Source organism: Rousettus aegyptiacus, unplaced genomic scaffold (assembly GCF_014176215.1).
Source record: "Rousettus aegyptiacus isolate mRouAeg1 unplaced genomic scaffold, mRouAeg1.p scaffold_m13_p_3, whole genome shotgun sequence".
Taxonomy (NCBI): domain Eukaryota; kingdom Metazoa; phylum Chordata; class Mammalia; order Chiroptera; family Pteropodidae; genus Rousettus; species Rousettus aegyptiacus.
Window position 1 is genome coordinate 36424726 of NW_023416306.1, and position 23155 is coordinate 36447880.

Consider the following 23155-nt stretch of genomic DNA (forward strand, 5'->3'; position numbering starts at 1 on the left):
AGGCATTCCTAAAATAAATTTATGGGAAAGCAGTCTCTGTGAGCACTGTCGGCATAGAAACAAGCAGGTAGTGAGTTCACTGTTGAGGTACCTGGAATGAAACAAGCCTTTGGATACTTGCGTTTCTTGTGTTTGGCCAGAGTCGAAGAAAGGAAGGACTGAGTTCATCCATATGCTCCTCCTTGGTTTTTTAGGGATAAAAGTCATGTTTTTCTTGAGAGTTGATCTTGACATTCTTTGCAAATATACAGATCTCTACAGTCAAATGGTCTCCCTAGAGTTTACCAGTTTATGACTCACTCACAGTTCTAGTCTCAGATGTTTGACCACTGTGAAAGGGAGACAATCTTGCACCTATTCTCTCCACTAGGACTTCTACAAACACCAAGGGTTTATTATACCTTCTTATACCTTCTTATAGGCCTAAACAGCTATTTAGGACAGGGAGATAGACTGAAGTTGATACTGGGCAGAAGAGAGTTATAATCAAGCCACACCTTCCCAGAATCACTTGCTAGTTTCTTCTCCATGATAGCTTTGCAAATATTCTTTGGGTTTGGAAGGAAGATTTAGCTGTGTCCTGGACAAGATTTGATTTTTTTTCATGTTGCCTAGTAATTTTCATTTAAATAGAAGCATTTAAACATCGGAACTGGCATTTGACCTGTTGAAACAGAAAAAAGTCTAAACAAAGATGGTAATATTTATCTGAAACCAAACTTAGGAGGTTTAAGTAAAGAAAATTATTATAAATTAAACCAACTATTATGTATAGACTCATTTTGGCTTTTCTTGTGATTTATTATTTTTTAAAGGAAATTTCTCAAATGTGTGATGTTCCTGAAACAGAATATTCATGTATTCTGAGTACATATTACATGAATATTAATACAGTGTTAATAGTAAAAAAATCTCGTTGTAGTTAAAGATAACTGTGTGGATATGTGTAAATAATAGTGATTAAAAGGTCACATTAGAACTTTTCTCTACCTCAGAAAGTAAACAGCCTTGTTTTGTGTGGAATTAATCTGAGGCTAAAATAAGGACTGCTTTGATTTTTTTTATTCTTTGTGACCTTTAATGACCTTTGGATGCCAACGATAGCTAAACAATATTCCAAAGGTTAAGGAGAGAAATTCCTTGGGGGGATTTTTCAGAGATGTTTTTGTTATGAGTTTAACATCACTGAATTCTCAGATCTTACATATTTCCATGACATAAGACACATACTCTAAACGCAGGTGCATTCCTTTAACTGAAAGTATTTATTTAACGAATTTTCTCTCAAGTCTTCTGGTGTCAGACACAGCATGACAGTAGTTAAGGATCTGTCACTGGTCCCATTAAAAACCTTATTGTTTAGGCTTTCCTTCCTTGACTGTTTCAAATTACATCTAGTTGAAACTTGCCAAAGAAGTTGTCAGCTTAGATATGACTTTGATTTTGAAAAACTGTTGAAAATAGGAAAGTCATTTATAGTGACAGAAAAAAAGAGAATTTGGCTGGCATCAAATGTCTTCTGGCTGAAATATACTTGCTCATGAAGTTTTCCAAACAATTGCAATGTGAATTAGTACATTTTGACACTTTAAAAATAAGCATGCTTTAAAACAGGATAGATAATTAACTGGAAAATATATAGGTCTGCATGTATATTAGAAATGTTTCTTGGCTTCGTTTTACAATGAGTGTCCAATATGTCACTATGATAAGACTGAAATGGCAAGATTCTATTTATATAGAAAATGAATCAAGAACCTCTCCAGAAGCATCTACCACAAAAAAGAACATTTGCATAAGAATATATATTTTCATCTCTTTGAGAATTAGGTTAAAACTATAGTTTATTTTGTGTAATGCTTAAATTCAGAATAATGAAAAAGTTCAATAAATAGGTTAATCAGTAATTAGATCTCCCTAAAACAGATTTTTCTGAATTGTAAAAACCTAACAGTATCAGCCAGAATACAGTTTAGAGAAATAAGGAGATGGGAAAATGGAAGAGAAATTTAGAGGCACAGAAGAAAGAATTAAAAGCATCAATGTTTATCTAACAAAAATACTGGAAGAGAATAAATAGGTTTATTTTTTATTTTCTTAATTATTTATTATTATTTATGTCTACAGTACCTGGTCTTCCTAGGTGGTCTCCCATCTAAGTACTAACCAGGCCCAACCCTGCTTAGCTTCCAAGATCAGACATCAGCCTTGTTCAGAGTGGCATAGCCATAGACCATGGACTGTGGCTCCACTGGGACACAAACCGAGGACCTTCTGAGTGGAAAGCAGATGTGCTAATGGCTACACTATGCAATCATGTTCAAGAAGGGTTTATAGTCTAAGAGATTATGGCTGAATTTGTTTTTAGAATTGAAGAAAGACATGGTTCCTCAAATATAGCAAGCAACATTAAGTTGCCGTCAGGATTTTATAAACAAATCCATACCTAGAGAATAAAAAAAAAAAAAAAATTCCAGAAAAAAGAAGCTAGGTTGTTATTCTTTTCTCAGTAATTTTATCGATGATTGAATTCTCACAACAGAGGTAGACATGAGATATCAATTAAACAATTTTTTTCAAAGTCCTATGGGAAAACATGCTGGGATTCTACTTCTAGCTAAAATGATCAAGAAAGGGTGTTAAAATATAGACAAATGTAGATATACAAAGACTGAGAGTTTATTATTTCTAGAGATTATTATTTATTTATTATTCTTTCTGCTGAAACACCTGCTGATATGTTTACCTCAGTAAGAAGCAAATTAAATCAAAATGAAAAAAGTGGGAGGCAAATAAAAGAGGAAAACATGTTGCTAAATGTAAACTAGTATTGACTATATTCTCCTCAATTTTCCTCAATAACCCAATGAGGGGAGGAGACTGTTTGAGTTAAAGCCATGCTAAGATCCTTTTCTGTTTGGAGGAAATCAAGAGTTAGATTGAAAATAGCATTTGCTAAAATACATATGTTAAAGATTTAAGGGCAACCATAGAAAGAACAGAAATAAAATTAAGAAGTGGGGTCAAACCCAACTCTGAACTATGTGATAATCTCCGTTTTAAGGATATGCATTTTAGTCTTAACCACCATGTCCCGGTCAATATGGAGGCTGGTGTGACTCCAGTTCCCTCATTAAACAGAAGGCCACTTGATTGGTTCTTTTTTAAATCCCACCTGTTGCCATGCAAAATAAACTTGTGTCCTTCAGGAATAGTCAAGAATGTAGACACTCTCATCAGTTATCTGTGGATATATGATAAGGGTTAGAAAGATATTTTATTAAACTACAGTTGACTGAGGGGCTGTGAAATTTCTTTGGTGAATGGAAAGAGAATGCTCAAAAGAAATGAGAGTATGTCTAAAATGACAGCAATGATGGTAGCTGGTATTTATTGAGCATCTACATATGCCAGGCACATTATATTAATTTACAGTTATGCACTGCAAAATCATTCAGTCAAAAATGGATTGCACATATGAGGGTGGTCCCATAAGGTTATAATAGAGCTGAAAAATTCCTATCACCTAGTGACACAGGAACCATCATAACGTCATAGTACAACACTTTACTCCTGTGTTTTTGGTGACATTGGTGTAAACAAATCTACCGCGTTTCCATTTGTATAGAAGCATAGTAGATATAATTATGTACAGTATATAATACTTCATAATGATAATAAATGACTATGTTACTGGTTTATGTATTTCCTATACTATACTTTTATTATTATTTTACAGTGTACTTTTTCTTCTTATAAAAAATAAAATTTGCTGTAAAACAGTATGCTCTATTATACTGGCAACAGCCTCCTACGTCTCGTGTTTATGGCATCTCTTGATTGCATCATTTTCTCTTGTGAGTAATTTAATCTTGTGTCGTTTTGTTCATTATGGCCTATAAGCATACTAAATTCACTACTAATGTTTCCAGTAAAAGGCCGTGTCAAGTGATTGACCTGGAAACAAAATTAAAAGTGATTAAGAGCTATGAAGGTGGAAAATCAGTGATGGTTATTGCTCACCAGTCAGGCATGTCCCATTCCACCATAGCTACAATCTTAAATAATAAGAACAAAGTGACAGAAGATGTTAAAGGATCTGCTTCATTGAAGATAATAAGACTAACGAAAATTCAAAAAGAGCCTGCATCAGACATGGAGAAACTTCTAATGACCTGGATTGAAGACCAGACACAGAAGCATATCCATTTCAGAACTATAATGATCATGGCCAAAGCAAAATGTTTGTTTGTGATTTTGGAAGAAAAAGCTGGACCTGATTATGAAATTGAATGTACTGCTAGTTAGTTCTGGGTGGTTTAAATGATTCAAAAATCATTATTCATTACATAATGTGAAAGCGAGTGGTGAGTCTGAGTGCTGTTGTGAAGATCGCTGAAGGATTTTTGGAAACTAGATAAGCCGATTGTAGAAGAAAATTACTTACCAGAGCAAATATTCAATATGGATGAAACCTCCCAATTCTGGAAACAGATGACTGAAAGTTCTTTCATTCATAAGGATTCCAAGTCAATGCCTGATTTCAAGGCCTACTACTTGCAGGGACCTTTGCCCAGGCTACTGCTACATCTGAATAAGACACTAAAAAGACACTGATGAAATTCTGGAAGAATTGCAACACCTAAGACTTCATCAAGAACCTTGTTTGGGCTTGGGGTGATGTCATCAAGGAGTGTATGAATGGCATTTGGAAAAAGATACTCAAGAGGTTTGTCCATGACTTCAAAGGATTTGCCAACATGAAAATCAACGGTGCTATGGTTGGGATGGCAATCAACTTTAACCTGGGTGGGTGTCACTGGGGAGCTCCTAGAGGTGGTTCCTAAGGAACTGACTAATGAATTGTTGGAACTAGAACAGGAATGCATAGCTGAAGAGGCAAGTGAAAAGAAAACTGTAGGAGAATAAAAAGAAGAACCTTCCAAGAAAATTCACACTGAAGAGTTGTGCAGAAGCTTTTTAAACAAACTCATTAAAATGTTTGATAACATGGACCCCAACATGAAATGTTCTCATTAATAGAGAGTAATGTTCATGGTGCCTTACCTACTTACAAGCAAAACTATTAAAAAAAGAAACTAGCCAAGCAAACCACCATGATCATATTTCTGAAAAGAGTGACAGCTCCTCAAGAAGAATCTGAGGCAGGTCCTTCAGGAAGTATTCCAGAAGAAGGCATTGTTGTCATAGAAGTTGACAGTTCCATGTGTGTTATTAGCCCTGAAGACCTTCCAGCGGAACAATTTGTGGAGATGGAAGACAGTGATATTGGTGATCCTGACCCTGTGTAGGCCTAGGCTAATGTTTGTTTGGGTTTTAGTTTTTAACAAAAAAGTTTAAAAAGTAAAAAATTTTTAAAATAGGAAAAGCTCATAGAATAAGGATAAAAAGAAAGAAAATATTTTTGTATGGCTGTACAATGTATTTGTGTTTTAAGCTAAACATTATTACAAAAAGTCAGAAAGTTAAATTAAAAAATTTATAAAGTAAAAAAGTGACAGTAAGTGAAGCTGAATTCATCATTAAAGAAAAATATTTTAAAATTAAATTCAGTGTAGCCTAAGTGTACAGTGTTTATAAAGTCTACAGCAGTGTACAATAATGTCCTAAGTCTTTACATTCATTCACTGCTCACTCACTGACTCAACCAGAGCAACTTCTGGTCCTGCAAGCTCCATTCAGGGTAAGTACCCAATACAGGTGTACCAATTTTTATCTTTCTACCATAATTTTACTGTACCTTTTCTATGGCTAGATAATTTTAGAAACACAGATATTTACTATCATGTTATAATTCCCTACAGTATTCAGTACAGTAACATGCTAGGAGCAATAGGCTATAGCCTAATGTGTAGTAGACTATACTATCTAAGTTTGCATACATGTCCTCTATGATGTTTGCATGCTGAAATTGCCTAATGACACAATTCTTGGAGAGAGTGCATCCACATTTTTAAGTGATGCACAACTGTATTTAACTCAAAAAATGACCTTGTAATTCAAATACTATCAACTCCTTTTAAAAATGGAACAATGTAACAGCTTGTTAATGGGCACCCTGAATTTGAGCTCAGGTACCTTTGATTATACTTCATCCTTTCTATTCCATTATGCTGTATCTTACATACTATTCTCACATATAAGTATCTTGTTCTAATGTTTGATATATCTTGATCTTTTGAAACTGAGGGAGAAATCAATGTACACTCAGGATACATAGTTTTGCATTTTTTAATAGTAGTTTTCACTTTAGTGTTTGACATGCTATGTAACATGTAGAATGAAAAGAATATAAAATAGGGCTTGTCCATAGTTGGCTAAATCTTTACTTTCAAGAATATTAGTGGATTTTAAAAGGCATTCTAAACCAGTATTTGATAGGTACATTATTTTATTTTTTTCGTTAGGGGCATGGTTGGTGGTTAGTGAGTTCTTTCTTTAAGAGAGTAGATAGAACTAAAGTGATTTTAAGAAAAAGAATTATGGCAAACAAAATCGTAAAGAGGCAATAGCTTATTAATGTCTAAAAGAAACTTTTTTCTATTTAAGAGGGGTGTGTTATGTGTCATCTGCCTTTATGAATGCTAGAGGTTAGCAGATGATCTTTGCTAGTGTGTCTTCATGTTTGATTCTAACCAGTATAGAAATAGATTGAATTGTTTAGCTATATTAATGTTCCTTAAGTTGCTGTTGAGAGAAATGTATGAAATTGAGAGAAAAGTTTGTCCATGTGAATTCATTGCTACCTAAGAGAAAGGCTTCAAGGCCTTCTAGATGCATAGGCCACATTCTGATGTCAGACACCTGTGAGTTGTTCAAGTCTCTCCCCCAGTTCAACTTCAGGCCCTTTTTGCAGTCTCCTGATCAGAATTATCTTTTCATATAGATTTTACCATAGTGTAGGGAAGAATACACTGAGAGACATTCTTGTTGTTACGTTAGTCTCTTATGAATTTGAATTATGTTCTTTTATTTCTGAGAAACTAATCTCACCTAGAATATTCAGAGTCCAATTTCTGAACCCTTAAAACTGAAGATCTATTTTGAGGTTGGAATGCCATAGCCAGTTTAAACCATTATCAGCTCATATCCTTCAATCTACACAATTCCTCTGGCTCATTTCTGTTGTATTGTTATTTCATTTTGTGTGTGTGTGTCTTCACATTTCTCCAGTATTGAAATCGTTATTTTTAGTCTTACTGATTTTTTTTTTTTTTTGCGAGGAGATTTCCTGAAGCAAAATTTATGGATAAGCTAAAAAAGAGTATGATGTGGAAACAACACACACACACACACACACACACACACACACACCCTTACTTATGTGGCAACCTAAAACAACAAGATTAATGTATATAACATACAGTTAAAGTATGTGTGACAGCACTTATTTCTAATCCTTGTGTGGTATATTTGGGTTCCTTTTGCTTTCAGAGTGCTAGGGGTTGTGTATTTACTTTAAAGTTTGATCCTTGAAGGTATCTCTTTTAGGATCCTTAGCGTCAGAAAAATTTAGAATCTAACATTTGGGTTTATGTGTGTGAAAATAATAGATTTTCTGTTGCTCAACCACCAGTCAACTGGAGCTGACTGATAATGGAGTAGAAAAATAAAGTAACAGAATCACGTGACATTTATTTTGTAAACAAAATTGTATGTAAAAACAACCAAGGAACACATAATACGAACACTGAAATATTGACTTCCTATGACTTCTTCATGTACTTCGGGTTGATTACCACCGAAAGAATTAATGTTCAGGTCTGAATTAACATACAAAGTTCAAACAGATCTAGAGGTAGGGGTTAGAGGACATAAAAAGTCAGACAAAATGTTGTGATTCAAGTTCGTAAGAGTGAAATATGGGTTACATTGGATTTGCTCAGAAGATCTCTCTCTCTCTCTCTCTCTCTCTCTCTCTCTTTTGCAGCTGGGGGCTTTCTAGAGGGCAAATTTTCACTCCTATTGACTTGGAGGTATATTCACACAATGCAAATAATGGATAATAGTAACACCAACCAAATAATGATAGCGACAGAGCTAACTACCACGAAGAGCCAAAACCAAGAAGAGGCACGGCCTCATGTGTGAATTCCACTTCTCTTTTTGGTTTTCCATCTTGTACTTCCTCCCTAGATCTCACAGATCAGCGATTTCATGTTCCTACACCTCATACTGGTATTGGTCATCGTAGCCTCCTTCTCCTTATCTGGAACATGGGGTAATAACATCTACTTACTCTCTGCTGAGGGTCAAATGGGTCAATATATACAAGGAATTTAGAGTATCCCCTGGCAGGTGGAAAGCATTAAAAATTTCCTCTACCACCTCCTCATCCCATCAACTTCTCATAAAATTACAATTTCTCTGGGGAAGAAGGAACCTTAGTGTTTTTCTTTAGTCTAGAAGACAGACTGAGTTAACTTTGATTATTTTTCTTCTCTTCAAATACCTACATATTAGTTTACTAGGAGATGCCATAACCAAATACCACATACTGGGTGGCTTAAACAACAGCAGTTAACTTTCTCACAGTTCTGGAGGCTGGAATTCCAAAATCGAGGTGTTGGCAGGTTTTTTTTTTTTCTGAGGCCTCTCTCCTTGGCTTGTAGATGATCAGCTTCTCGGTGTGTCTTTACGTGACCTTTTCTCTGTGCATGCCCATCCCTGGTGTCTCTTCCTCTTCTTATAAGTACACCAGTGCTACTGGAGTAGGGCCCCACCCTCATGACCTCATTTAGGCTTAATTAATTCTTTAAAGGCCCTCTTTCCAAATACAGTCACATTGGGGGTGATGTCTTCAACATACAAATTTTAGGAGGTACCTTTCAGTCTATACATTCTGTAAGACATTTTAAGGCTTGTATTTAGGTGAAACTTTGGCCACAGTTACCAAGCATGGACTTTAACCTTCTTGAAAATGTTCACAGGTTAGCTTTTGCCCTCAATGAAGGTAAATACAGTGCTCTGAAAGTTGGGATTTGGCTTGGTGCAGTCATCTCCCCTCCCCCACTACACCTGCTCCTGAATACACCTGTGTTAAAGTGAGCTTTACTTTCTTGGTCATAAAGTAAAAGATAGACAGTGCCATCATGGTGCCAGGCTGAGCGTCAGAGGGTAATCAGACCTCCATTCAGGGCCTGGAAGAGTCATGGGACTTTACTGTGGGGTTCACTTTAGGAATAAGACAAAGTAAGCCACTTGAGTGGACATTCATTAAGTTCCAGGTCCTTTCTTTGACAGCCACTCTAGTGTATTTGGCAAGTTGGAAATTTACTTACTTCTGCCAATATACCTACCTGTTGGCAGGTGAAGCTAGCAGCTGACATGGAAATGGGTAAGCCAATTAGCCTAAGTAGCCCATGAGTCCACAAGATACATAACTAGGTTCAAAATTATGGTTTTCCAGTTAGTTGCAAACTGAAATGACTCAGACTGAGGCCCATTAGACCCTAGATAAAGTCACCCAGAGTGTATAAGGAGGCAAGCCTGATAGGATGGCTTCCGTTCTAAGTTAGATCATCAAGAGAAAATGGTGACTTTGTGTCTATGATGCGGCAGGCCCAGGGCTCATTTGAGCAGGTTCCTTGGGTAGAAGGTTGTGATTTGGAGACTAGCTGTTGAGGGAGTCTGAGTCACATCCCTAGGAGCCAGACCGGGATAAGTCTGGGGCACCAATGCCTGAGGTAGCATCAAGTGGAGTACTGTCATTCCTTCATTATGCAGGCCCCTGTGACAACCATGTTTCTTCAGATGCCAAGTTATTTGTTGTGTGTGGAAGCTCGTATACTGAGTGAGCAGCCACACCAGGTCTCTAGTTGACAATGTGGAGCACATTCAGAAGCAACAGCTTTTGACAGGTAGTGGAGGGCAGAGCCTGAAGTCTGGATTTAATGGAGGGGCAGGTAGGGGATGGGAGATAAGACTGACTCAATGAACACCAGAAACTTCTTGAAAGTTTTAGGGGAATTCTGTAATCTAGACACATGTAATCATGCTGAGACACTCTGATATGATTACTCAAATCATATAGAGGTAAGTATACACTTAGAAGTGTGCCTTGTCCAGTTTCTCTACTGCTCTCAGCAGTCTTTCTAAAATATAACTCTGATCATATGACTCCAAATCTTTCATTGGTTCCCAATTCCTGTATTCCACGATGAAATCATCATGCCCTTGCCTGGTATGCAGGCCCCACATAATCTGTCCCTTGTTTACCTTTTGTCCAGCCTCACTTGTTGTTATTGGCTCCTTTTATTCTCCTGCGAAAAGCACCTCTGTACCGTTACTCGTGTTTTTTCCTCTGGCAGGGTAAACTATTCCAACCTCCTAACTAAATTCCTACTCATCCCACTTGATCCAAGTCAAGGATTTTCTGGAGACATGTTGGAATCACTCAGAGGATTAATCATTCTCACCTTTGTTTGACTTCAATATTTCACACTTCAATGACAATATTTACATTGTCATTTTGCATTCTTTTTCTTTGCTTTGCTTTTCTTTACCTTTTCTTCTTTTTTCTTTTTTTGCTAAATCTGGCTTCCATAGACATCAGGTTTTATAAAACCTAGATCCACCTCAGGACATAAAAATCTGGCCTGAGATTTAATCACAAAGGCGACAGAGCTACAAAGGAGACTGAATGTGCATCTTCGATATGTCTTCTAGGCTAAAGTCAAGGCCCTGACTCGGAATTAGTGAGTATCATGTAGATTCTAATTATTATTTTACACATATCCTTTCTCTTCTAAAATGTTAAATCCTTAAAAATAAGAACTGTGTTCATTTCCCAATTCCTTTCATCAAATAAATTTAATAATATATTTTATTTAACTCAAGATACTCGAACAATTATTTCAATGATTATTCGATGTAAAATAATTAATATTTTACATTCTTTCTTCATATTAATATTTGCAACCCATTGTGTATTTCACATTTATGGCATATCTCAGTTTGAACTAGCTTCTTTCAAGTGCTCACTGATCACATGCGACTAGTGGCTATCACATTGGACAGAGCAGATATAGAGTATGGTTTTAAAAACAGTGACAGGAAAAAGAAAATGCTTTTGATCCAGCAATTTAATGATCGTTATATTAGTGACTTATAAGTTCTAATAATATTTCCAGCCTCCTAAAATTACATTAATTTTATGTCAAAATGTCCTCTTCACCAATATCTTGCAGTAGATTGAGAGTGAAAAATGCACAAGTATCAGTATTTGAATGTAAATGTAGAGGTCATAGTATTTTTAAATTTGTAGTAGAATAAACATAGCCTCCCGAGGTCAGGCACTTTAAACATGCAAATAACATTGTGAAATCCTGAAAGAGATAGAGTTCTCATTTATGAAGAATTTTAATGACTCCACGACCCTTCATTTCACAGCAGAATTTCCTGAGCTCATTATGTGAGAAGGAGCGTATTGTCTAGTATATTCTGTCTTGGGAAGCTCATCTGCTTCAACTCTAGTAGATGTGAAAGCTATATGTTTACATGAGAAAAAAATTCATTAGACATCCTTGATGGTAAATTCTGTAGACAGGGAGCCTTGCGTAAATCACTGGTGTGGATTTGCCTACTTCCTAGTCAAACTCGGGCTGCTTGCAGTAAATTAAATTTTGATGAGCTTGGGAAAGTAATTGGGCTGTGAATGTTACCCATTACTCAGAGGATTATAGATGTCCGGAAATGAGACCAAATGATGTAAAATCCAATTAATATTTTGGGGGCAACCAGGACTATGGAAATATAGAGCAGTCAGGGACATAAGTCTAATCCCTAATATTTCACATTAAAAAACCCAAAGCTCTAAGGAGTTTGAGCAGCTCAACCAAGGTCAGATAAGTAATCTTGGCTGCAAGTCGGATTAGGATTCAGTTCTATAGACGCCTCAGCTCCAATTTGATTCCTTTTTATCACGCCTACTGCCCACGTTTCCCTGCACCTCTTCCTTTCTGCTTCTTCAGCCATTTCTCTGAACTTTGTTACCTTCAGGAAGGAGAGGTAGGAAAGCCAAAAGCTGTCTGCATCAGCTCCTTCTGTTATTATGTAACACATGATAATTGCTCCTATTTCCTGCCATAGCAGAATAGAAACATATGATATTGTATGTAAATGTCAGTTTGGGGGAAATACTAATTTTCTGAGTCAGAAGCTGATGCAAGTAAAATAAAAAATATATAAGTGGGTCAGACAAACTAAAGAGATCTTGAGTAGGAAGGACAATTCTGCTTGAAACTCAGTTGTTGAAAGAGGTAAATAGATGCTTGATCAACATTAATTTGATTGATCAATTGAAAGAGATAACAAGGAGAGGAAGTGCTGGTGGTCCTCTACCAAGTCTTGGGGCCATTTGAATTAAGAAGAGTTTGGGGTTCTTGGGGGTAGGATACAGGGATGACTTAAACAAGATGACATGATGACAGGCAGATCGTCTCCTATAGATAGACATGGCATAGGCATCTTTGGGTCTCAGTTCCAGATCTGCTGTTTCCCAGCCGTGTGTCCTTAAAAGAGCTTCTTGCTTTCTTTAGAAAGGAGGGCAGACCAAAGTGACCATTGCTGAAGTTTCTATACCAGTCCTATCGTTCTAGGGTCTGTGGAGGTGGTGGGAAACTGGTGTGACTATTCATGGAAAATAGAAGATTCGAAGATTGAACACATCTACAGAAAACAGGCACATCAATGCCATCTTTCCCTTTGATATAATGACTTGTGACCTTTCCTGTCTTTCTCGGTGGCTTAGAATAATAGGCTGAGGGGGCCAACCAAACCCCATATAGCCAACAGAAAGTGGTTTTCTTCCCATCCTCTAAGAAGCTCTAACATGGCTTCTCCTCTCCTCTCTCATTATGTTCTGCTTTGGAAACAAAATCATCCCTGTGCCTCTGCACATGGGTCTTGCAGCACTCATTTAGCAGTGTGTTTATTTTCAGTCTCTGACTGGGCACTGAGGAGAGATTGAAAACTGCCAGCCTCGGGCACTCTTGATCTCCTGCTCCTCATGAATGCTGTATTCATCACTTAAATGTAATATATTTATAATCAGGGCCAAGGCAGCATGACCTTGTTTTATTCTAAATAGATCATAGGCAGCTAGACATGGGGGCTTCCTGCTTTAAATCAGATGCAAGAGTGTTAGCTGTCAAGGACTTTGTTCTAATTCATTTGGTCTCTTTAGGTTTGATCTCTTTCTGTCTTTGTTTTCACACACGCACGCACGCACGCACGCACCAGAAAATGGGTGGTGGGTGAAGGAAATGTGGTAGAGGCTCCCCATAAAATCAAACTTCAGGGGAATGAAAGGTTACCCAGTGTGGCCTTTCTATTAGAAGGGTGGGGGCAGGAAGATGACATGTCCAGAACTTAGACCTTCCACCCCAAGGTAATTAATTTCTAAGCCACAATTTTTCCTCTCTCTAGAAACATTAATCATGAAAATTAAAAAAAAAAAATCCTGAGTCAATTGTTATTTATTGCTTCTCTGTGCAGTGGTGCTTAAAGAGCACTCACCAGGAATGTTCAAACGCAATTTTTTTTTCCTCCCAGGACTGAGTGTGGAGCCAGCCCTGTATATAAATGTCATTATAGGGTGACAATTCCAATATTCTTTGGTCTCATATCCTACGCTGTTCCACCTTACATTGCTCTAACCGGCCTCTACTAGATAAAGGTGCAATCCTTTTTGGTGCCTTGAATTGTCTTTAAAAGTCAGAATGGGCAAGTACTGCTTATTTTAGTCATTGTAGCAAGTGGGAATCAAAGATCCAGAACGGAACATTTACATAGAAGGAAATCCACTGGGGCGTTGTTGCTTTAAGGCATCTGATTATTCATCTGCCTACAACTGGTTCCTTCAGTCTCTCACTCCACCCACATACCCACCCACCCACTGTTTCCCCTTGTTACAAGGTGTTCTACCTTGGAGATGAAACAAGTGAGGGCTAAACTAATTAACTAACCAGCAGTGATCTACAGCCTCAGCACCTTGCATTACTGAAGATTTATCCCATTTCGAATTCATTGCCATTTCCCTCCAGGGAAATAAAGATTGCTGCCTATTAAAGATGGGGACAGAAAAAGGCACCTTCACTGGAGACAGCCTGTACAAGAAAATAATACTGTAATCATTCCCTCCAATCAGCTGAAAAGGATTAAATCTTCTGCTTCTAAAGTAATGTTCCAATTGAGCCTTGGGGAAGAATAATTCATGATTAGGGAGAAGGCTGGTCTAGCAAATGTGAACATTATGTCCATTACTTAAACACACTTCCTGGGCTGACTGCTAATGTACCCAAGGGACTCGCAGCCCCAGCAACTGATAGGCGCAATGAAACAGGCAGACAAGGACAAGAACTATTATCATCTGCATTCAACAGCACTACATAGACTCTACCACTGCTAAATCACTGCCTTTGGTAAATAGCCCAGATAACTCATTTTAATAGAAGAATTCTTCTCTTCTTTATGTGTATTAAACAACAGACTCTTATGAGCGGTGGCAGTGTATTGATTCCTGGGAAAGGCCCTGTGAATACCAATTCTGTAATTTATGCTGTTCTGTGGCTCTGGCTGTATTTGTTATGCATAGTGTATTAAACATTCAATAGCTCAATTTAATCTTTGCAGCCAAATTGCACAGCACATCATGCCAGATAGTGGTTGTTTCATATACACAGCCCATCTGCTTCCTGTTCTATAATTCATTCAGCAGGCAAAGTTTCTGGCAGCCTCAGGCTACCAAAATATATATATATCCTTAGGGTACCAGAAGTGCTTGGCACTCAATTAGTTTTCCGGGTTTCGAGTGCTCTATGTGCATGAGCATGGGTATGTGTTTCCACTTTTATGAGAATTAAAGATGGGAATAGTTTGCTAAGTTTCATGTCCTCATCTGGACAACTTTTCATAAACTTGTGGGTTTTCACAAAACCCAAAGAGAATAAAAAGTTAGAAATGAAACACAATGATCCTTCTTCCCTTGGGAAATTATCCATTGCAATAAAATGTGTTCTTTCGACCATCCCTATCTAAATAGATTGATTTATATCTTGTGGGGGGGGGGTGGGAAATAAATAAAACAAACCCAAAAGTACTATAAACTCTTGGCTCCTTTCTCTGGACAAACCACTTGGGATTCACTCTTTGTTGGCGAATGTTTATTTTCCTTAAAAAACCCCTCCTCTCTTGGAGGCCTGCCCCTCTCTCTTAATGTTGATGGTGACTTAGTTCTTTCCTCATCTCCACTTTCTATTTGCTTTTAGAGAAGTCAGTGCCTAAATGTGGCCCAGTGGAAAACTACACTTGCAGTTTATTGAAGTCTTTCTGCAACTCACAGTACAAATGCCTGATTTTCAGAGCATGTTATGGCCTTTATACCACACACAGGGGACATGGACCACCCTGGGTTTTGCATGATCGTTTTACACCTTTTAGGGAAAAGTGACCAAAAAACCCATCTTATAGACTGGAATTATAGCCTCTCAGAGCGGAAGTATATCATCCATTCCAGTGACCTCATTTTACAGGTAATAACAGCCAACACTTGTGTAATGCTTTAGGGCAAGGTCAAACAGGCAGATGCTGGCGGGGTCCAGTGAGGCCTCCCAGAAGACTGAAGTCTGAAGCCTGGCTGGTGGAGAACGTCTGTGCCTGAGTCTGAAGAGGGCAGCTGATGAAGAACCACAGAAAATTGTCACCATGCACAGGCAGCCCCAGTGTTTCCAAATCCTTTGGTTTTTCAAGAGAAACTGGAAATCTGGAATTTTTAAAAAATAGGATATCCTTTTTTTTAAAAAAATGTTGGCATTAAATGACATGATATTATATTTTTTAAAACACTGCATGGGCCAAACAAAACACATCTGTGGGCCTGCCAGAGCATATGGGCCTCCAGTTTGCACACTCTGTTTCAGAGTTTATGCCACCCTATTCCATACATTTTTGCTATATTTTCCTGGTAGGACCCTGAGGTCTAGGAAGTTAGGGTCTTGCTCAGGTTTATCCTACAAGTGAGAGGGTAGGACCGGGACCAGGATTAAGCCTCTTGTCTTATCCTCCAGGGCTCCCTTGACATAACTCTTTTCCCTTGAGGTGCATACTGATTCACCTGACATTCCTTTTTCTAGTAATTGGGATCTTCTCTGTAGTAGGGAATTCCACTTTACTTTTGCTTTTAGTATCCTTTCTGTTATTACCATCATCAGCACACATGATTTTGGTTTGATTCATCCCTACTTTAGGATTATGATCTCTGGGTAAACTGTATGTCCAACAAGTACAACACACGATGCAAACAAAACCCTTAATACTTTATCCCACTGTCCTTAACAGTTATTCATCGGTGATAATCTCCCTGTTTTATCTTTTCTCTCCCCATGAAAACTACACAAATCATAGATGTTTCTCCTCATTCTTCACTAATAATTAGTTCCATAATTCCTTTGTGTTGTGAACAGACCCTTGATGTAGTAATTTGAATGTTCAGATCTGGGGAGTAATTAAAACTTCCAACCTGGCTCATTTATGATAGGAAAATTGATAAGAATGACATCTAGTGACTCTTAGTCTTATGTAGTCATCTTCCCTTTGAGAATGAGTGAAATCTTGAAAGATGGTAAGATATCACTCTTACGATTATGTCGCTTGGTATGTCAAAAGGGAGATTATCCTGGTGGGCCAAATCTAATGACATGGACCCCTTAAAGGAGAGTTTTCACTTGCTGATAGTAGAAGGGGAAGTAAGAGAGATTCTTAGCCCAAGAGGCATTCCAGGTGCTCTTGTTGGCTTTGAGGATAGATAAGGCCATGTACAAGGACCAGAGAGTCATAGAAGCTGAGAGCAGCTCCTGGCCAACAGCTAGGAAATGGGGACCTCAGATCTATAGCCAAACAAAGTTAAATTCTGCCAACAATATAATAAGTTTGAAAGTAGAGTCTTTTCTAGAGCCTAAGGATTAGAATCTAGCTGGCCAATACTTTGATTTCAGCCTCGTAAGACTCTAACAGAGAGCCCTTCTGAGCTATGCTGAACTTCTGACTTACAGAACTGTGAGGTAATGAGAGGATGTTGTTTTAAGTTGTGAGATTGTGGTAATTTGTTATGCAGTAGTAGCAAACTAATACAGTTTTAAATCTCTCCTTCCTCATCTAGGTCCTCAGTGGGAAAGGGGAGCCTCTTGCCTTTTCCTGCTCTTCTCTCCAGTCTCCCCTTCTTCCCCCAACTAGCTTATGTTTTCCTGGGTGTGTGTGTTGGGTGTGTGTGTGTGTGGGGGGGGGGTGGAGCTTAGAATGGGGCAAGAAGATGTAAGGAGTAGGATAATTCTTACTTGGCTGGTGGCTTCTGCTCTCTGGGCCTGCAGGGGGTCCAAGCTGGCTTTATTATGGACATTTTGCAGGAATTTTGGAGATTCTTCGATGTCCTCTTGTCTACAGCTCTCTCGGCTTAGTCTCATATCCTGCCACAGCCTTCCTCCACTTGCTGTGATAAACGTTGGGGTTGCAGGTGGATTCCATGCTATTGTGTACTTCTGGATATAGAAGTACACAATATAGTCACCTCATCCCTCACTCTTTTATTCTGTAGGCCAGTCAGTCCCTAGTCCATGGTCTGCTTTCTCTGCCTTGGGATTGAAGCAGGCACCAACTTTTTGTGTTCCAGTGTCAGGCAATCCATTCCAAAGCTCTCTGAAGTGAACCCTTGTGGATTCCATCACTAGACATGTGGAGAGAAAGGAGCATTCCTCACCTCTTTCTCTAAGGGATGTGTACTATGATTGCACCAGGCTGTGGCTTTTCACAGTTCTGGGTTGTATGTCTGTGTGTGTGTGGGGGGGGGGGGGGGAGGGTGAAGGGGTGATGGTGGGGGGTAGAGTGCAGCATTCATATCTTATTCTACATATCTAGCTTCTTCTGGCCCTCCAGAGCACATAGAACACACTGAATGCACTTGGAATGGTGCCCCTGGGTTGTGCAATGCGGATCCCCATCTGATGGGGATCTACTGTAGGACATAGCTTTCTTCTAAAAAAAATCTCTTCACCAATCCTCAATCTCTCTCTACTCTCTTTTCCCTTTTATCTTCTCAAAGTAGGCAGCTGGGGTTAAGAGCGATGGAATAGGTTCTCCTACACTGATATTGTAAATTCTCCTTATGGGAGGCTGTGTCTCATACTAGCTCTGGGTATCTTGTATATGAATCCTTTATTGACAAATGCTGTGGGCAGGGTCACCTGCTAACATCCTGTTATACTTGTCTATCTGAGCATCCACATTGGTGGCCAACACCCTGGAGCACTTGTCAAGAAAGGCACCAAAGGGGTGGATTTTAAAAAAAGAAGCATCTGGAGTGGATGCCTCAGCCATGTAGCCTCTCCACTTGCTTAGTCAGTGGCTTCTTCTACCTACTAGAAACTGGATCTATTGATCAGAAACCTTTTGTTTGTCACACATCTCTGAAGGGCTTTTGATTTCTATCTCAAGGCTGAGTTGACTTTTCTACTGGCCACCTGTGCTCACTTAAAAGTTATTTTTAATTCTGATTTGTTCTTATTTTTTGCATGCACGTGTGTGTACGTGTGGCTTTTTTTTTTCATCCGTGTTTTCCCTCCTTTGAATGTTGGAATCGTGGTGGTGTTTCATTCAGGAAACCCAGTCTGGCCAACATCTATGCTCGCCCTCTCCTGCTTTTGCTCACCCACTGCCTATACTTCCTTCTCAATGTCTACTTAGCTTGTGCCAGGCCTGGGCCCTGGGAGATGAGCTTCTTGGCAAAACCTGCTGATGGAAAACATGAGTTCAGATGGTGAAGAGGTTTTTTGACACAGCTGGCCCTCCTCATGTGGGTCAACTGCATTGCCAGAAACACAGAGGCATCTTGTTCATGAGACTTAAAACAGTCATTCTGAGTGATTGAGCGAGTGTCAGCCTTGCAGGTTTTGGGTGAGTGTTTTAACCAGCCACTGCATTCCTAGTTTAGAAGATGACACCTGGACAGCTTGCCTGAAGGGGATCTGAACATTTTTCTTTTCCTATCTGAGTCCTAACCTATTACTCTATGACTCCCAATTAGATTGATTGTACCTGCCATTCTCTTTCCTACTCTTTATCAAAACAGGCCCAGGAACCACACATTCACACTAGAGTATATGTGACTGACAGCTTCAGGTATTAGCAGTCCCAGACTGTTCAAATCCTTCAGTAATATGGCTTTAAAATTTCTGACATCAATCCATTGTGATAGGGGAGAATTGGATGGTCTCTCTGTGTGAGTGTGTGTGCACATGCATGAGCGAGAGGAGAGAGAGAGAGAGAGACAGAGAGAGAGAGAGAGAGAAAGAGAGAGAGATTGCCTTGATCTGAATTAACCACCTATTATTATTATGCAAGTCATTGAGCTTTTGTTGCCTTCTTTTACCCTAGGGCTGGTGAGTAGGTCATTGCCTTGGTGAAAATTCAAGATCCTCCCAAACCCAGAACAACCATGAAACCACGATGTCTACTCCAGGGCCTGCCAATTAACTATGATTTCCTCCAGGAAAATCAGAGTTATGAAGGTGTAAAAATCCTTATTAAATTCTTCTAAAATTACGTGGTAATCCATAGTCCTAATTATTTAGTTACATTTTCTTTAAGTATATATTGAGTACTTGCTGTGTCCTCACTATGCTAGAGGCTGTGGGGATATAAAGGGTCAGTTAGACCATAAAAATTCAGTCTGGTGAGCAGATAACAAAGTGGATAATGTTTTGTTAGGGATGGAGTCTGAGAACTATGGGTGTTGTCCTAGATGTTAGAGTTGGTTGGGTGACAGGAGACTACTGGGTACCTAAGCATTGTAAAGAATGGTGAGAGGTGTGCACAGAGAATAGAGAAACTGTAGACCACCTTGGCTTCCTTCATAATTCTGTCCAGACCTTTTTCTTCTATGTCTGTTTTACAGAACCCCCTGCCCATTTTTTTTCCTCCCTTGCTCTTTTCCATCTTTTCTTGGTATTGTTGCTTCTCTTCCTCCACCTCACTTACCACCTTTTCCCTATTGTGCTTCTTCTCTCTAAAGTTATTGCTTCCATGAGAATAAAGGGGAATGGAGACCTAAAGGAACATATCTTACTTTTTCTCCATATGCTATTCTGACTTTAAAAGAAGAGAAAAAAATTTGACCTTGGATTTAGACTTTTTCCCTCCCAAGCAACTCCAAAGTTCACTGAGAAGAGTGATCATGCACTGAAATTCAAACAAAGAAGGTGCGGAGTGGATGACAGTGGTAGGATTTACAGCCTACCATCTCCCAGGTGAGTACTCCAGCCAAATATCCTTAAAGAGCAACCCCAGAATAGGACAAATCACCTCGTGAGCTTATAGTGGACCCAAACCTTTAAGTTTCAGGAGGCAAAGTGAAAGTGGCCTCACCTGCTTAAAGCTGTTTTCCCATTATTGTACCTCTTGCTTTTCAAACTGATCTGCAAATGAGTTCCCTCTGCTGTTACTTGTCTTCGGCCGGAGTGTGAGAATGGCAGTGTGGGTTGTGTTGTTGCCTAGATTAATCCCTGTACTTATTTTGCACTGGAATAAACACAAGTTTGCTTTATTTTGAGGAAACAGGCATACCTTGGCTTATATTCTCTACCACAGGGCACGGAACAAATGGCTTCTAACTAATGCCCAGTGATGAAACAAAAGATTGGGATCCTTTTTTTGATAAATTGTTCTCATTGTGAGTACAATAAAATATTTTCATAGCTTCCAAAGTTAGCCTACTTGGCCAGTGAAATAGAATGGAATTAAAAACAGGAAAACAAACCCAAACCAAAACATTATACAAAACAAGAATAAGGTTAGTGCCAATTTCAGGAGATCTGAAAGCTTTACATCACCTTAAAAAAGGAGAATGGTTTTGGCAAATTATATGAGACTGGTGAAAAGCAGACTGCTTTTTAGTGAATACTTTGGTAAAAACTATCTTTGGAAAAGGCATAAACTCTCAATGCATCATAAGGCAAAGGGCTATAGGGAATAGTTTAATAAAAGGAAAAAAGTCTGCTCAGTAAAAAATCCTTACAAGTAAATATATATATATATATAGGCTCTAAAAGAGATATCTTAAACTCTAACAAAGGTACCAGTCAGGTGATAACGAATGGTGGCAATAGTTAACGCACATCTTCCCTTGGCCCTAACTGTGAGCCAAAATTGGAGGGAGTGCAATGTATGAGAAATTATTAGCACTGTATTCCCACTTCAACTAGATTTTTGTTCTGTAAACTCGTGAGCTTCCTATGTTTTCACCCAAGCTATTCATTCTAAGAGAAATGCATGCTCTCTCATGTTAACCATTTGGTTGCTCAATGAAAAGCATCACCGTCGCCCTGCTCAGTCCATTTAGCACCTCTAAAAGTCACTACATGGATTTAGTGATTAATGATGATTGATTTTTTTCTTGCCAGCTTAATCGTCACACTTGAGTAGGGCTGATGTAGACCCAGCTGTGCTTAATTAGCCCACAGGACTTAAAAACCATATTTTAAAGACACACTTGTAATGGAAGAAGCTTTCTTGACGATACAGCCTGCCGAGGTGAACCCAGACATGTGGCAGATGCAGTTTTTCATTAGGTCCAAGAAGCATGTTGGGGAAATGGATGTTGCGTAAAAAAGACATATGTTCGCCCTAGACTTGGAAAAGCTATTGTTGCCTTCTAGAACATGGGTTATAAGGGGAGACAGCTCAATATGATGTTCTTTCTTTGTGTTATGACCTTGGCTAATTAGTTAAGACAAATGCTTGTGTCAATCAAAAAGGTAGTTGCATTTCATCAGAACATTCTGTATGTCATATTTGTTTTTATATTTTTGGTGAATTTGTTCTCCTCTAGTGTCCACCTTACAATGTGAAACTCCTTATTATCCTTGAAAATGTTCTGTTTATAAGAACGTTTTCTTTTTTTAGTATCCAAAATAACGAACCAGGCTTCCTCCTTCCTTTCCTTCTTTGTTTGACTAGTGGAAGGCCTCCTTCCTTCCTTCCTTCCTTCCTTCCTTCCTTCCTTCCTTCCTTCCTTCCTTCCTTCCTTCTATTGGAAAGTTTTTAGTCAATAGAAAATTATTTCTAAACTCAGACCTTTCCCCAAGTTGAGAGGCTTCATAATGACCTCTGTTACATTAAAAACTTTCCATTAGGCATAGCCCCCAAACCATAATCTCACTTTATACATGCAGTAGAAAATCATCCAAACATCATTATAGCTCCAGTTTCAAGTAGCATCTGGCTTGAGCCAAATTTGAACTAAATGACATAGGAAAACCATGATTCTTATTAGTACTTCTCCTAGAAGTAGTCCTTAACTTAGAAGGGCCAAAGGAATTTTATGAGGATAGGATGCTCAATGAGTCTTCCAGGAGTAATTACAGGTACACTTATAGATGTCTCTGGGAATTATAGAAATGTTCATATGTGGAAGTCATGAGACAGAGAAAAAACTTGTTGCAATGTGTGGTGCCATACCATTGGGCTGTTGACTAGGGAAAACCTTGATGCAGTTGGAGTGAAGGGAAGACTAGTGAGAGCATGGGGAGTAGAGTAGCAAGCAAGCGAGCTCCCAGATGAGGCCTGGAAGCCTGGAAGTTGATCCTTAGACTGTTGCCTTCCGAGGATAGTGGGAGTATAGGATGAAACTACTATGAATTGCTAATGAAGAGAATTGTCAGTGTGAAAGATAATATTTTGGTGTTAAATTACAGTATCATATTAAAGAAGACTGCAATATTATTCAGAACTCTTTGGTCTGTAAACGATAGAAACTCAGACAGTTTAAGCAAAAAGAGGCACTTAGTAGCTAACATAGCTTGGAAGGAAATAGGTATAGCTTGTAGGACTGAAGTTATGGCATAGGACCCGGGCCTCAAACATTGACTCCAGGAATCTTTCTCTGCCTCTTGCCACCATTTTCAACTATCCATCCACCCATCTATCCATCTATCCATCCATCTATTTGTCCATCCTTATCTCCACTTTCGTTCTACAGATAGATTTTCTCTAAATGAGATGGTTTGGCAAACACAGTGAAAAGATCTTTATGCCCAGTCATGTATACAGCAATCCAAGGGAGGAACACAGACCCATTGGGTTGTTT

General features: G+C 38.7%; 1 pseudogene; it reads right to left on the reverse strand.

Moving 5' to 3' along the window:
- Positions 1 to 2118: 2118 nt before the first annotated feature.
- Positions 2119 to 2234, reverse strand: LOC118600900 (annotated as a pseudogene).
- Positions 2235 to 23155: the final 20921 nt, after the last annotated feature.